This window comes from Aedes aegypti, unplaced genomic scaffold (genome assembly GCF_002204515.2).
Source record: "Aedes aegypti strain LVP_AGWG unplaced genomic scaffold, AaegL5.0 Primary Assembly AGWG_AaegL5_hic_scaff_1913_PBJ_arrow, whole genome shotgun sequence".
Lineage (NCBI taxonomy): Eukaryota > Metazoa > Arthropoda > Insecta > Diptera > Culicidae > Aedes > Aedes aegypti.
The window spans coordinates 29662-40330 of NW_018735394.1; positions in this window are offsets into that span (position 1 = coordinate 29662).

Genomic DNA, 10669 nt, shown 5'->3' on the forward strand with positions numbered 1-10669 from the left:
TGTAAAATCAAATAAATAAATAATAATAATCAATTCCTACATCCATTCGTCGTTTTCGCGATTATTTCCCAAACGGAAGTCGCCACCCTTAAAACACTTCACACAATTCTCAATCATTTCGGTGTAGGCAATTAACCCAATAAATATACTTATTCAGAAAGTTGCTAGCCGTATGTTAGTTAGAAACATATTTCAGAAAAGTTGTAAAATTCTCATGTATAATTTAGACCAAGTACAACTTTTCTTAACAGTTGGTGGTCTTTGTGTTATATAAATTATATAACATTTTTTAGCGTGACCAAATCATAACCATACATTTCTAGGTACACTCAGATCATTTTTACGAAAATTTAAGATTGCTTGTTGATTTCCATTTCGCATCCCCCCAGTTTGTGATACACCCACGGTAAAAAATCAGCACGTTCGATTGAATAGATTGATCACTTGACTCAATTCAAAACACCAATCACCATGATTTGAAGGGTTCTAACTTTGGATTTGCTCTACTGTCTCTAGAACTAGACTCTGAAGTGAAAAGTCGTTGATTTTGAACATCATGTCTTTTGTATGAAAGCAATTATTGACAGCTCGTTGTAGAAACTGATTGAGATCAACTCAACCACTGTCAACAGATGCGAGTTGGTGTCGAGGTAAGACACTAGACTTGCACTCCGAAGATTAGTGGTTTAAATCTTAGTCAGGCGGAAATGTTAATTTAACTTTTTTTTTATTTCAAATCAAAGCATGCAACGTTTAATTCAAGTGCTGTTACCTTGATTTTGTCAAGATTCAACAGTAGTGCGAAACCAAGTGCAGAACTATTGATAGCATGGTGCTTATTTTTTACCGTGCCCAACTTCATGGTTTGGCAAGATTGCTCATTGGAAGACATATCAATCACAGGGCTGGTAGCAAGTCACTTTCTAGTATCTTGGTCACTTTTTTCGACCTGGTCACTAAAAAGTCAATATTTCCAACAAATGTCACTAAAGTCACTTTTTTCGGTATCTGATGATAATGAAATTCAAGGTTGGGTTAGCTTTTCAAACACAAACAGAAAGAAATAGATATTTGTTATTAGAAAGACAACTACAGGTATACTTCGATTTAGTGGCCATTATGATTTAAAAATTGTCCATAAAATCGAAGTAATTTTTTTTATTGTCGCACCGCCATCAAACCGTATCACGCCATTTAGACTCGCGACTCAACTCAACTCACCGCATTTTGAAATCAGTTTTTTAGTGTGTCGTTGCATTTTAACGATTTTTTGAACACAGCGCACTATTCACATATTAGCTGCGACGCTTGGGGCCCAAGAAACTATAATTTTAAATAAGTGTTGGTCTTGATTTCTACCGGATACATAATATATATTTTTTTTTGTTTTCTATTCAGCTAATCATTCATTAGAATGTATCACTATCAATGAAAATAGTGGTTTAAGCTAAGTATGCTGTTTCGCTCAAGAAAAGTAAAGAAATTCCTTGACTGAAAGGGTCAAGAAATTTCCTACAGAGAGCCCCTTTGAAGTGACATTTCTTCTCAACTGCGTACTGCGATCGAAAAAAAGTGATTTTCTTGACCATTTCTTGAGAGAAATTTTCCACGCATCGAGATAGGCGATTCCTTTTCTTGTCAGTAGCAAACCGGCCTTTACGCAACAAAGTGCAGAATGAAGATTTTTACAGCACGTGTCGTACGTTTATAAATGGATGCTGTAAAAAACTAGTTCTGCACCAAGTTGCGAACAGTATTTTTTGCAATTTCATGAAAGGTTACTTGAGGAATAATTTTAAAACTATTTCTCATCAATCCGCACATGGTCGTCCGTAGCAATGTTTGAGAAATTCTGATCATAGTAGGTTTTCTGAGCAATTGTCACAATTTTTCAAACCACCATCCGGATTGCGTCATTATTCGAAACAATGAGCGTTTCCGATTCTGATGTTCTGATTAAGATTGAGTCGGCAGCGGAAGTGGCCCTGAATGGTCTCCAACCGGAGAAATCCAATTCAAAATTTCTGAAGCCACCGTCACCAGCGGATTACACAGGACACTGCTTTCGTCGATCCCCCGCTTATCTACTGACAGATTCTACGAAAACTTTTTCTGAAAAGGCATGGAGGATGGAAATCTTCTACTGTTGCTGGAGGATACGTCGAAATTTCCTTGCAACAATAAATAATGATAATTATTACGGTTGTTAAGAAAATTTTCCGGTTTGCGGTAGCCGCAGAGTTCTACCGCAGCTGTCAAAGTTCTACCGCAGGCTTCGAAATCATTCCATCATTGAAGCAAACAATTCAATCATAGTATGCTTGAAAGAGAAAACGCTATGAAAAATAGCAACAAACAACGATCATCAAGACGGTATCTAAGGTATCATTGAAGCCTACTGATGATTCACCAGTGCAAATCAGTGATGTGACAGCTGCGGTAGCTTTTCGTTGCACCGTAAAACGGAAAGTTTTCTCTAAAATTGCAATACACAAATCCTCAGAACGAAAATGCATAGACCTCTTCGTTTTTCTAAGAATGATAGTTATATAAATCACATGTGCTTCATTACGTTACTGCAAAGCGTTGCGTAACTATCCATTAGACTGGTCCAGCTCAAAATAGGAGAAAAATAAAGTTGTGTAATTCCACGGGACATCCCCAGGATTATTTCTTAGGGTTACTTCCTGAAAATTTCAGCTTATTTGGTCGTTCCATGAGTTGGTGCAATTGAATTGAAGTTAATATGGGATTTTCAGCTCAAACGCATGGGCACATCATCTCCTGTTTGGGTCAGCAAAATTGTTGATCGCGTTCAATTGAACCCAGAATGTCAAAAACACTACTTGATACCATAGCTAACAATATTGTAGAAGGTTATATGATGATTAAAATAGAGAAAATTGGTATTTTAACTATCTGAAGTTGATTTGCAATATTGCTTAGCATTTCTTCAACTTAGCTGGATGGTAGCCACTAAGCGCATCATAGCCACCTATGACGCTGGGTGAGCTGCGGTACAAGGTGCATGCATACATGTGATTGTACGGGAGTGCTGATCTAAGCCTAACTTTCATCAACTGAAAGGTTTTTGAAAATTAGCTTAAATCCAGATACAACCTTCCGCAACTATGTTCATTAGGGTATCAACTAGTGAATATGTCATTCTGGGCTCAACTGAACGCGATTAACTAGTATACGGAACGAAACAGTGACATAGAGTCAATTTTCAAGCAACCAAATGAGTTGAAATTTTGAGAGAGCTTTTTTCTTACCCTAAGGCACATATCTAGGGGTTTTTTTGTTTAAGGGCCAGTCTACTATCCATTACACAGCGCAACAAAAATTGCGTGTCTCAAGAATCAATTTATGTGTCTCTAGTAGATTTGGGGTTGCTGAATCTGATGCTGTTCTCAGAAATTTCCCAGCTCGTCACAATTTTTAGCTACAGGTCGCCAAAGTTGGAAAAAACACTGGTTTTATAGAAGTTTACATGAAATTTAAAGTATAATTCATCATACTTTTTTGTGATCTAAACCACCAAGCAGGCAAAAGAGGACTGAAACTTTTATTTAAGACTAGTGATCCCGGCAAACTTCGTCTTGCCATCAAGTAGGCTGTTGAAAAACGCTATGCAAGTCCCGTGTAAAAAATGTCAGATTAGTTTTCTCCCGTTTTCCCCACTATTTCGAAGACTTTCTTAAATTTTTTCTCCGCACAAACAAGTCGGAGCTCTGGACGAATTCAACAGTGGAAGAATCATATAAGTCCAATCACCCGTTCTCAAGCTATTTCGTGACATACAAACATCATTCCATTTTTATTTATATAGATATATTTTGGTTGAAATTGCATGATTAAATTAAGATTAAACCGATTTTTTCAGCATGCTTGCAGTCTCCATACAAAATTCTTCGTTTCTCTTCTATGGCAAAATACAATACTTTTCTAAATCATCAAAATATAACTTTTCCGCATCAAAATTATTATAAACATTGATGATAAGTATTGTTATACACATAAAGTTTGAATTCTGTGGCAAAAGGTTCTCCGACATTACCCGGAAACCATTACCCGGAATGCAATTTACCGGAAGACCATTTACCGGAAAACCAAGGTTCTTATCTCAAAATACATAAGCACCAGAGAGGAGTCTAAGATATCTTCATTGATCATGTCAATATGCACCATCTTCATATATTTGCATTTCATAAATGATTCACCTTCTTTTAAAAATAAGCTGTTCTTTCAACTTATGTTTTCAACTTGTCTTGGCTGAACTGGCTAAATTTTGCTACAACTATGTAACTTTACGTTTAATATTGGACCGTCGATTCTCCAAGTGTCCAAATGCAATGATTAAAATTTTTAATACCTTTCGCCGAGTGTCAATTCGCCGAATGTCGTTTCCGCAAACGTCAATCAACCGATTGTAAATAACCGTATATCCTTTTTCTAGAATGACTCATTTCGGGTCATCTGATATTCACCCTTCTTTATTTGGTTGGCGGTTCTTTTGAGTTCCACCGATCCCGGCATTTTTTGCAAAATGTGTTTAGTCGAAAATGACCAAATATCTTATTATTTTGATTGCTTATTGTTTCTTTTTGTTATAACACTGGCATTCAGAGTGATGACATTCGAAGAAAATAGCACAATCAATCAAATTCAAAGGAAAAGTAGATCTATTGAGGTGCTAAAGATGGACGTTACAATGGCGAATAGTGTTCCTACTCTCAATCACCAAGGCACTCTTAGTTTTCGTCTTGATTGTTTTAGCTTTCCCCAAACCATAAAGCTGACATGAGAATTGAATTGTTGTATGTTGCTTCCTTCGCAAGATAAATGTTTTTTTTTTCAATATTTTGATACAATATTGAAATTGGATTCTGATCTTTTCTAACGTAAGGGAATAAGAAAACCACTGTAACTCCAAACATTTTTAAATGCTGAGATGTTCCATTTACTCAAATGCAACCTACCTTATTTGTTAGGCTTTTTTCGATTTCGATTTATAATGATGGTACCTTCCAAGTGGTCTCGGACATACAAGAAAAAATAAAATTCTTGTAATGTTTAGTTTTAAAGCTTAAATTTGAAGACATAGTTTTCCGATTTATATCAGGCGTTTCTTTTCTTATTAGGTCGCCAATAAAATTACATGTTCTATCAAATTTTGGTATCGTGATATTCGTTCATAGTTTAAAGCTAACGTTGCGGCGAAGTGAAGTTATTCAGAAAGATCAAGCTAAGGTTGGTAGAATTGGATAACGCCGGTTCAAAATTATTTCTAATTGACAAATTTGACAACGTTTCAGAGTTAGAGTACTTACCTACTTGTAAAACTATGAACGAATGCAAAAATGGTCGGTTGGCATAGGCTCTCAGCTAATAACTGTAGACATGCTCCTAGAACAGCTGAGAAGCAAGTTTTGTCCCAGGTGAGTCGTAACGCCGGCAAGAAGAACAACATATTTGGTTAGTCTTTTGAAATAGTGTTTATGGAAACCGAGGGAGTCGAGAATATCCATGGTTAGCGTGACATAATTTGTACTGCGCAGCAATGAAAGGTCATCGAAAATAGAAGATTTGGCTTTCCGGGTAATTGTGCATTCCGGTAAATGGTTTTTCCGGGTAATGGTACATTCCAGGAAATGGTCTTCCGGTAAATTGCATTCCGGGTAATGGTATTCCGGGTAATGGTATATAATTGTGGCAAAATAATCAAATAAATTGCCTTACAAGCTGGCAAACTTGCATACAAGTTGGCTGAAATAGTCAATTTTTGCATTTTCAACAACAAATATCTCAAAAAATAGACGTGCTATGATATTTCTGTGAACGGCAATGGATTCAGCAACCTTAATTAAGTAAATTGAGGTATTTTGATGCTGGAGACAAAAATGTGTTCCGCAGTGTTACCTACTAACTAAAATGCGTTACGTTATGAGTCATTACCAAACGTTTTTCAGTTGGGTATTGTGCTCTGCAAGATAAATCCACGTAATGCGATTATCTGAAAATGTCGATATACCGTCGCAGTGATAACGAAAATCACCAAATGTTTCAGATTTACTAAATATGAACATTTGCGTCTTTGAAGAACGAAAAATCCAAGCCTACTTGCCTACAGCGTTACCGCCGCCGCTGGATGTGGATTTCAAATGAGCGCCGCAATAATAGGCTCATACAACAATGCGGAAAAGTAGCCATTCCATGACGGGTTGGTGTGATTAAAAATAGCCTATTATGATGAGAAATTGCAAAAATGGTAGCTTGAGTTTACTAATTCTTTATGAAAGCAGAGCGTCATTAAAGTATAGGGTCCTAAAATGTTTAATGAAATCTTGTTTTTATCTCGAAAAAACATGTAACAGCAACTACTTTAGCAATTTTTCACGCTCAAATAACGGCTATATCATATTTAAACTTCAATTTAAAAATTGGGTCCATAAATGAACCTTGACACTTGAGATCATGTTTGACGTTCGCTAAGTCGACAAAAACACCACAGGGGTTTTAGTTTTAGCACTGGGGTTGTTCCTATCTGACATTTCAGAAGGGACACGGAAAACAAAATACACTCATAAATTTGATTTTAAGCCAAGGGGTGTGACAAAATCTAAAGAAACAAAAAAATATTTTTTTGAACTCAAACAAATGAAAACATAAAAAAATTGAGTAGACATGTGTTTTTGGCCTAAACTTAAGCGCTTGGCACTAAAATTGGGACAGGGCTTTAGGACCCTATTGCATTGTAATACAAATTGTGTTCGTTTTTCAATTACAATACTGTAAAAAAATGTTAAAAAACTTGAGTTTTGAGTTTGTTTGACATATTTGTTTATTTAAAGGCTCAAGTGCCATCAGGCATGACAGAGCCGAACTCAGTTTAAATTTTCTTACAAATTCTTATAACTTATTTTAGCTTAGGAGTATGATAAAATCGCGGTTTGACTGGGATAAGGAATAAAGAATGTTTTGGTTAATCGTCTTTTCCTTGATATTAACAGTATAGTTTTCTGGCGGTTTTGCTGCTGATCAAGAGACAAAAACGTAGATAAATAAAGGCGCCGGCCAAGTCTTTACAGTCAGTTTGGATAGGGAGGGAAGGTAAGTTTGTAGTGATTGTTCTTACTAGCGACCGAGAATACCTCTGAACCTCCAAAATCACCACAGTAAGGCTTTTTCAACGGAGATTTAAAGATTTGGGAGTCACAATGCACTCTTTAATCATCAGCAATCATCAAGAAATAAAAACCAATATCTTCAAAAGCTTTCAATCAAGTAAGTTTATGGAGCATTGATAAACGGCGTGAAACACGTGCTCTGTGTTTTTCCAGTTTTTTTTGTTCGAATACAGCTTATGGCTCTTATTTTCCTAGCAAATGTATTTCATAAGACGTATTATGAAATGTTTTTCATGAGACTATCGTATTTTGAACAAATCGTTTTCATGTGGTAAAATGTTATAGTTCGACTTGTTTTCCCAATGTTTGTCATGTAACAAAACATATGAATACAATATTCTGAAGCATATTTTTGTATTTTGTTGAAATTTTCGCAGAACATGCAGGTTCTCTCATAACATGTGGTTTCCACGATTTTTCGAAAATCTGTCATGCAGATCTTCATGAATACTAGATTGAAATCACTCCGTTACCAGTCGACTGTATTGCAGGAGATCGTCAATTTGAATTTTGAAATTTTATTCATCTGTTAAAGTTCAATGTGATTTCAGTAAAAATAAGCTTTACCGAATGAATTCGTCATTTCACTCTACCGAAACGAAATTCTGAAAGTAAGTGTGAAAGTCTATCGTTATTTTAGCCAAACTTGAATTTCAAGACTTAAATAAATACAGCCTTCGATCTACTGAACAACTCTGAAATTCATGCCATACATAGATTCCGCAAGCCAGGAAAATCCGGATATTTATGTTACAATTTAAAGTAGGATTGATTAAGATGTTTGTGTAAGTGAGTCGAATTCAGCGAAAAAAAAAAAATAGAAACATACTTTTCGGGTTTCCAAAACGGACTATGAATGCGACTTTACATTAGACATCCCTATTCATAGTTCACGTACCGTAAATTCGGATGAAATTGATCACTGTGTCACTCGATTTTATTTCTTCCTAATGGAGCACAAATATCAATGTAACCTGCAGTGAATGAACGTTGTTTGTCGTAAGTATGTCCAAATTGTGTGTTGTGAAGTTTTTTGCGTTCAAAATGTTCATTTATATGAAAATAACGTGAAATTTCAAAATCTTGTACGGTGCAGTGTCGACAAACATCAATAAACTTCTAGTACTAGACAAGGATTTGGACATGGTATAATCCTGAAGTTTGTGAGGATACTTAAGATATATCCAAACTAGATTTCAATAATCAAAACTCGTACTAATTCGTTGATTTGGTTGATATAATTGAATTTCTGTTATATTTCAGGAAATTCCTTTGAAAATTGCATACATTTAGGCGTTTTACGCGTTATTCTTGAAATTTAAACATTCATTATTTCTATAAATATTATATTGTTAAGAATTTGGCAAGCATATTCGGATTCAGGGAGCTCACATTTATTATGTAAAGTTGTTTTGAAAACTAACAATAATGGCATTGATAAGTGATTAATTTCACCCCGAAATGAGATAGCCCGATTTTTTTATTTTAGACATATTTTTTTAGCACCAAAATTACATTTGTTAGAAAATTTCGGTACTTGAGTCAATTAGGCTCCCCTTCATACTTGTTTTCCTGCATTCAGTTGTTTGGCATTGTCAACATTACAGAAATCAGACAAGAAAAACCGTGAAAAGTGATCAATTTCACCCGAAATCACGGTACCGTAAAAGGGGTAACTTTGATAATGCGGTAACTTTGATAGTGCGAGACCCACAACATAATAACGAAATAGAAGTTTCTGTTCAGCAGTTAAGCAAAACAAATGCAAAAGTAAGAGTATTAGTATGACACTTCATATCAAAGCTATTTTCATTGGAATCAAGTGCATTTGAGGCTTTTTATACGAATATTGAAAATTGACACAATTTTAGCATTTTCGAAACGCTTACAAACAATCTGTTCTACGATCACTATTTGATGTAGTTTTGAATAGTTGGCCACTTATCTTTGACAGCCTAGTTATCATAGAACTTGAATACGGTCTCAAATCTCTTAGCGAATAGCATTTTCACAAACTGGGATGATTTTTGTAATCTAAGTCAGAAATTTCCATATAACGTTAAACGCCTAGAGGTATGCAATACCCTACAAATGTTCGTTATTCATTCAATTTTGTTCGATTCATACTCCATTATCAAAGTTACCCAAAACAGAAAACAACTTTCGATTATATGAAAAATTATACATCCATTCATAACAAATCTTTTGGAAATCTATCGACTGCAATCGATAGCTAGGATGCCAGTACTTGTTATAAAAATATAAATTATTATTCTTTGAACAGCATGCATAAATATTCAAGTTTTCTTCGAAAAACTATCAAAGTTACCCCGTTTTCGGTACCGTAAACGGGGTAACTTTGATAGTTTTTTCGAAGATTACTTTCAATATTTATGCATGCTGTTTCAAAGATTACAATTTAAATTTTTAAACAAGTATGACATCCTAGCTATCGATTGCACTTGATAGATTGCCAAAAGATACATTCCGAATGGATATATTATTTTTCATATAACCAAAAGTCGGTTTTCTGTTTTGGGGTAACTTTGATAGTCGAACAAAATTGAACGAATTACGGAACATTTATAGGGCGTTGCATACTCTGGGCGTTTAACGCTATATGGAATTTATGGTTTTGATTACAAAATGGTCCAGTTTGTAAAATAATTTTCGCTAAGAGATTTAATACCGAATTCATGTTCTACTGTAAAAGGCTGTCATGGATAAGTGACGAACTCATTATAACTTTATCAAATAGCGATCGTAGAACAATTGTTTGTAGACGTTGCAAAATGCTAAAATCTTTTAAATTTTTAATATTTGCATATAAATCTTCAACGACTTGATTCCAACGAAAATAGCTTTGACATGAAGTGTAATACTAATACTATTTACTTTTGCATTTGTTTTTCTTAACTGATTAACAGAACTTCGTTATTTTCATATGTTGTGGGTCTCGCACTATCAAAGTTACCGCATTATCAAAGTTACCGTTTACGGTAAGTAATTTGAAATGGCCGCTTAATGTTAGTCTAGATTTTTCGTTGTTGTTAGTACCTGTTTACAAGGATTTCGAATTGATTGGCTCTTCAATACGATTTTTTCAAACAAATTTATTTGGACCCCAACTACATTTTCAATCCACGGCAGGTACTTCTCACGTTGATGACCTCACAGTTTTCCTCGTTCATAGAAGTAGTCGAATGGTTGCATTCAGAACGTCTTCCAGCACGCCCCACTCGTAGAAGGTTTCAATCGTCTTTGACTACCAGTGCGTTCCGGGTGGTGGAATGGCCATGATACAGATCGTGAACAATAGTACTGCATCTTCAGCGTTCGTCGACCCGATATTGAACGCGTATTAATTCCAGTCGGACAAATGAATCCATATGGGGATTCGCGTCGTGTAGTTGAGGGCTCGGGTCACGAGTATAGACAACTCAGAATGCTTGATTTTCCCTAAATGAATGGATCTCACT